We start from the raw sequence: 6,000 nt of genomic DNA on the forward strand, positions 1-6,000 counted from the left end.
AACAGACCCAAGTCATTACAATTGATCAACGCCTTCACGGTATTCTGAGCACAATGTCGTGAAGAGTGTGACGAATATAAAGACATGGCATGAGAATTGATTAATGTTTTAAATTTTCATGAACCCAGACATGTCATGACAACTGATCAATGCTGTAAGATTTACAACTAAAGTTAAGGTCATCAGCTGATCGGTGCTCTCGGGGTCCACACCAAGTGACTATATCATTACAGCTGGTCAATGAAGACAGGTCATCATGACATGACCAGCTTTGAAGTTATTTCAAGTAAAATAATTACCCAGCACCACTCAACATAAGCTCCTTTTTCATAAAACTTGAGTGGTGAATATTTCAGTTACCCGAACACATATCCCCACTGTACCGAGTACAATACCCTGTATCCTACCACTATACTGTCATCACATGGATGACAACATTGATAGAATAATGGCACCAACCCTCCTTTAGACAATGGTCTGAATCATTACCATATTAAAGAAATGAAAATTATTTTCATTTATGACTTCAAAGTAGGATGAGAAACTAAAAATTAGTAATTTTAGTAAAACTGCATTCTTGTCAAAACAATCTTTTGGTCTAATTGAAGTATAGTGATTGATTCCAATAAGGTGACAAGATAGCCTCCCTTCCTGATCTCTGGTTTGTACTAAGGTCTTGCTGGGTTGACTTTTTCATCAACCTCAGTGATAGTAGACACATTGACTGTCTCACAGTCAACTATATCATTTTCCCTACTGCCTTGCCCTCTCCGCAATGCTAAACGTCTAAATGAATTTATCTGTATTACCCCAGGATCAGGCTGAACCTCCGAACTCGTCTCCTATTGAAGTTAAATGGGTTTATTTGTTACCATCAACATTGCATATATTCAGGGACTAAGTATTAGTCTAGCAGTCATACTGCAGAGAAGGTTTCTGATACCAGCAGAACACCACATCTGGTTGAGCTGAGCTGGATTCATGTACCATTCCCAGTCAATAACCGTCATCAAGAACTTCCTCAAATTTCACAAACAATAAGTCGGATACCTTAAAAATTCCAAATATTATATTGCATGTACGTGACTACAGACTGTTTCTACAGGGATGACAAACTACCTGAAAATCTGCTTCTGTGAAAGAGGAACAGATTAGGCTCATAAGTAAGTAGGCTGCCATGATATGCATGAATAACCACACTATGCTATATGGGACATCCGTCAACAATTAGTTGACCTCAAGTGACCTCAATCTAACAATCACAACCTCAATACAACTACATGCTGACTTTCAGCCTCTCCATGATATTAATCTAGCTGGATGACGACAAATGTCACATTTCCACATCACCTTCCGGCTGTTGCACAGGCTGCATGCATAGCTGTCAGTGCTGATTAACCTGAACCAGATAATGTGGTGATTGATGAAATCAGCATGGCACCAGTCATCATGGTGTCCTGCGTGAGAGAGTGAATGAGTCTAGTTTTAAAATGCTTTTAGCAATATTCCACACACTGCACCTATGCTGGGAATCAAACCCAGATCTTCAGCATGATGAGCAAAAGCTTTAACCATTAGGCTACCAGACCACCCCTAGCAGTGTGTTGACACAGAATAGGATGTTCTGAAGTGTGATAACCCCATCCCGTCAGCTGCATCTCAGTGTAACTACAGGTTTAGAGTCCCACAGAGTCTTAGAATACATATCATGTGATAGTAACAAATAAACCCCTTTATATCGAAACAGAGCCCCAAGGACACCAGAGATTCAGATCTGAACCTGACAAAATCTAGACTTGCTTCATTTTGGGCTTCAGCATTGCAGGAAGGGCTTGGTTTCATGTCACTTCCCTCATGTGAGTGAGTGAGGGAATGAGTGGGTGGCTGGATTGTTGAGTTAGTGAGTGGGTGGGTTAGTGAGGTTTATAATGACAGATCAATAATCATATTCGGGATGTTCTGGTATTCAGAAATATTTTAGAAACATTGTTTGGTGAACGTCACTAAATGCCTTCACAAAAGTGTTCCTATGAGGAACATAAAAATCTAGGTTATGCATAAGCATTTTGTTTGACAGGCATTCCAGAATCTGATGAATAAGTGAGTGAGCGAGTTTAGTTTTACGCCACACTCAACAATATTCCAGCTATATGGCGGCAGTCTGTAAATAATCAAGTCTGGACCAGCTAATCCCGTGACCAACAACATGAGCATCGATCTGCACAACTGGGAAACGATGACATGTGTCAAGCAAGTCAGCCAGCCTGACCACCCGATCCCGTTAGTTGCCTCTTATCTGGTGGATAAAGAATAAAACGTAAGCAATACTTAACAAATTCTTCGTTACTGCATCAGTTAATGTATCAATGTAGACTTTGACACAGTTATGAAGCCAGATTACTTGGCAAGTAATCTACACAAAAACAACTCTAGAGGTATAACCAAAATATTTGTAAATTGTCATCCTCATCTAGATAATAGTTACTGCACCTCATCAGGAATTCAGGTGCATCCAACACAGCTAACCAGCTCTGCTTATCTCCATATCTGCTGTACTCGTATGTTGTCTACAAAACATATAGATGACCATGGGTAGTACTGTGGTTGCTATAGTTACCCAGGGACTTAACTCTATAAAGTTAATGGCTGTACCATGTTCATTAATCACTCTAAAATGAAAATCCATACACAGCCAGCAGGTTCTCGCTATGCTCATTATCATGATTGCAGGATAATGATTTATCTCATTCATTAATTCTGTCGTAGAAACAAGCTTCGATAATAATTAGGTTCTTAAAAAAGAAGTTACGTGTTAAGCTTTGGGTGTATGTATGACTTTGTAAAACATAACATTTAAAACAATGATAACCATTTGAAAACAGCCCATCAATGTAAATGCAATAGTTATGTGTAAATAATGCAGCTCAGGTCCATCCTTTCCCATTGAACGCCATTAGTAATACTAACATGCAGCACACAATGTTAAACAATTAATCAAAACACATTTACCCTAGTAGAGAAGTAATATGTATGTAAAACAATGTGTTTCAATGTATGTTAGTGACAAAAAGAAACACTAGACATAAAACATAATACACATACACATAATGGCCACACATGTATCTTTATTGTTGCCACATAAATGCATAGCAATATGACTCATATACAACATGTGTATAATGTTTCGTAACAACTGTATATCACAAATAAAAGTTGTTTGTGCTCGTCCAAATTCATTTTATTACTTTCCTTTTGCACAAAATTAGTGGATCCATCAAAAGTTCAATGAGACCTGCCATGCTGATATGTTACAAGACCAAGGCTTCTGCATACAGTTGTCATTAATATCCTGACAAAGAATCACAGAACAAAGAAAATTATATCAATCTTCATAAATGTCAAAGTACCAGGTGTGGTTTTTGTCAGGTTTGCCTCTACACTACTTCGCCTATCAGTAAAAGGAAACATCGATCTGGGCGTATCAACTGATTTTCTTAAATCGCGTTTGCTGTTTACAAATTAAACTGCGCATAGATACTGTCAACACCTAATGCCCACAATACACATTAAATCCAGTAATGGCGTGTTAACTACCATTAAAAATAATTTTCATGAACATCGCAGCAGCTGTTCGCCAGCTTTCCGAAACCGACTATAGCAAGTAAATAGCTCGGCGGATGAGCGCACATTGCAATGGCCACATGCAACGGGGAAGAAGAACCCAAAGAAAAACCGACCGAAATAAACAAAACCTCAGTGTCAACTATATCACAAACCATAGCCTTGGCAAATACATTTATTACCCCCGATGAGTAACACGAACTTAAAGAAACTGTACTAATACAATATAATATAACAACTTCAGTAACTGGATGTTTTGACAATGTTAGCTGGCAGGCCTACTGGCACACACGCGAGACCACCTGCCCTCGGCCTTCCCGGAAAATTTCGCACTGACATCGGTCGCAGAAAAAACGCAGATTTTTCGGACACTAAAACGAACCGACAGTTAAGTTTTAACGTTTTGAAGTATAATGTAACTCACCTTGGACGGCGCTTGTTCCCAACAAGATGCGAGCATCCGAAATTAAGACATTTGGTGTGCGAATGGAGTCTTCATGCTTTCACACCTTCCTCAATCGAAGAGTTACAGTGACCTAGTTACGCGCACGAGCTCATGACCTAAATCCGTGCACAACCGATGAATATACCCAACTGCCTACATCAGCAAATATTCAAAGATTATTGGCTGCTTTGGTCTAAGATTCCGGGGTTTTGAGAAAATGGCTGGGATTGGTCGCTTGTGTGCGTTATGATAATTGAAGATATGAAAGCGGGGCGGTAGGTTTAGGCAACTGAGCATAATCTAAACAAGTGTACACGGTCACCGGCGATCGAAACACGAGCGCAATTTGCTCATGAGATCAAAAGATAAGCCGCTGCTTGGTCCGCGGGCGTTTAAGGGACATTATTAAAAGCAGCAATCGACAGTCTCTCAACAAGCGGTGATGTGTCTTCTGATACCCTGTTTAGAGTGATCCGCCCGAATAATTTTTAACCCATCGAAATTGAAATGAATTAGACTTCATTCGGTGAGGACTGAGTTCTGTGATTTGATTTTATTTTATATTTTTGTCAGCTATAGTTATATGCATTTATAATGCACGTCAAGCGTGACGTGTTAATGTCCTTATGCTTTAGTAAATACAACACGGCGATTATATTGTTTCACAGACAAGAGAAAACAATCTGCTACTGGCATGCACATGCATAAACTTGGGGGAAAATAAGAAGCGAGTTCAAACAAGTATAAGCTCAATATTTTTGTAAAACTGTATTGTCAGATAATAATGGTATTTATGAAAATAAAACATTGGTAAAAATACTCAGCTTAATTTGACATCGACAGAAAATATCTCATAAAAAACGGAAAATAAATATTTACAAACTGAAAGTATTAACATATGTTGATAACGTCCAAACAATGTATGTAACTTTAATAGTACGTTTAGATAAGAGCAAGTTTATGATAAGCAGATTATGATGTACGCACCAGTTGCCGTCGTCGTCTGTGTGTGCTGCTGCATGCCGTCACCGCTGCCGCGCATATCTATAACATGATATATACAGGTTATAGATATATAAGTGAACCACCCCTCTCATCAACAGGTGTTACCTGCAGTCAACGCTGTGGCGCGTGTGCTCTGATCACGTGTTTCCATGTCATCTGCAGGGATATCTACACTAACAGCCCGAGTAGACTCCACACATTTGTACCATCATTGCTAGATAACATACACTAGACAAGATATGTATCTAGTTACTGTGTATTCCTAGAGCGCGTTTGGCAGCAATTAATTTCAGTTTCAAATTGTTTATGTATTTTCGAGATTTATAATACACTCTGTTATTTTTGCTGTCAAATGATATACTTGTTTAAACATATCGTGCGGACATTGGTAATGTGACAAGACTTGAACGATCCTTCTATTCATGCACTGTTGTCGGACAGTTTGGATATTAGGGGTTTCAATGAAAATCTATTTGAAGTTATCTACAGTCACCCTTGACAACCAATAGGTCATTTGAACATATAGGCGGATCCAGGGCTGTTATGAAGTTGGCGGGGGTGGGGATGGGAAGGAGTGGTGGGGGCGCAGATGTAATAGGTGGGATACCCAGCTGGCAGATGTAATAGGTGGGATACCCAGCTGGCAGATGTAATAGATGGGATACCCAGCTGGCAGATGTAATAGATGGGCTACCCAGCTGGCATGTAATAGGGTGGATATCCAACTGGTAGAGGAGAGTGGGAGATACCCACCTGGCAGATGTAATAGGTGGGATACCCAAGTGGCAGATGTAATAGGTGGGATACCCAGCTGGCAGATGTAATGGAGTGGATATCCAACTGGTAGGGAGGGTAGAGTGGGAGATACCCAACTGTCAGATGTAATAAGTGGGATACCCAAGTGGCGGATGTAATAGGTGGGATACTCA

General features: G+C 39.8%; 1 protein-coding gene across 1 annotated transcript in view; it reads right to left on the reverse strand.

Moving 5' to 3' along the window:
• Positions 1-4,134, reverse strand: part of LOC137277529 (zinc finger protein Xfin-like) — a 45,512-nt gene extending 41,378 nt beyond the window's left edge. Inside the window, exon 1 of the mRNA XM_067809302.1 lies at positions 4,046-4,134. The gene's annotated coding sequence lies outside the window, so the exon portion shown is untranslated. The remainder of the gene's footprint in view (positions 1-4,045) is intronic.
• Positions 4,135-6,000: the final 1,866 nt, after the last annotated feature.

This window comes from Haliotis asinina, chromosome 3 (assembly GCF_037392515.1).
Source record: "Haliotis asinina isolate JCU_RB_2024 chromosome 3, JCU_Hal_asi_v2, whole genome shotgun sequence".
NCBI lineage: Eukaryota > Metazoa > Mollusca > Gastropoda > Lepetellida > Haliotidae > Haliotis > Haliotis asinina.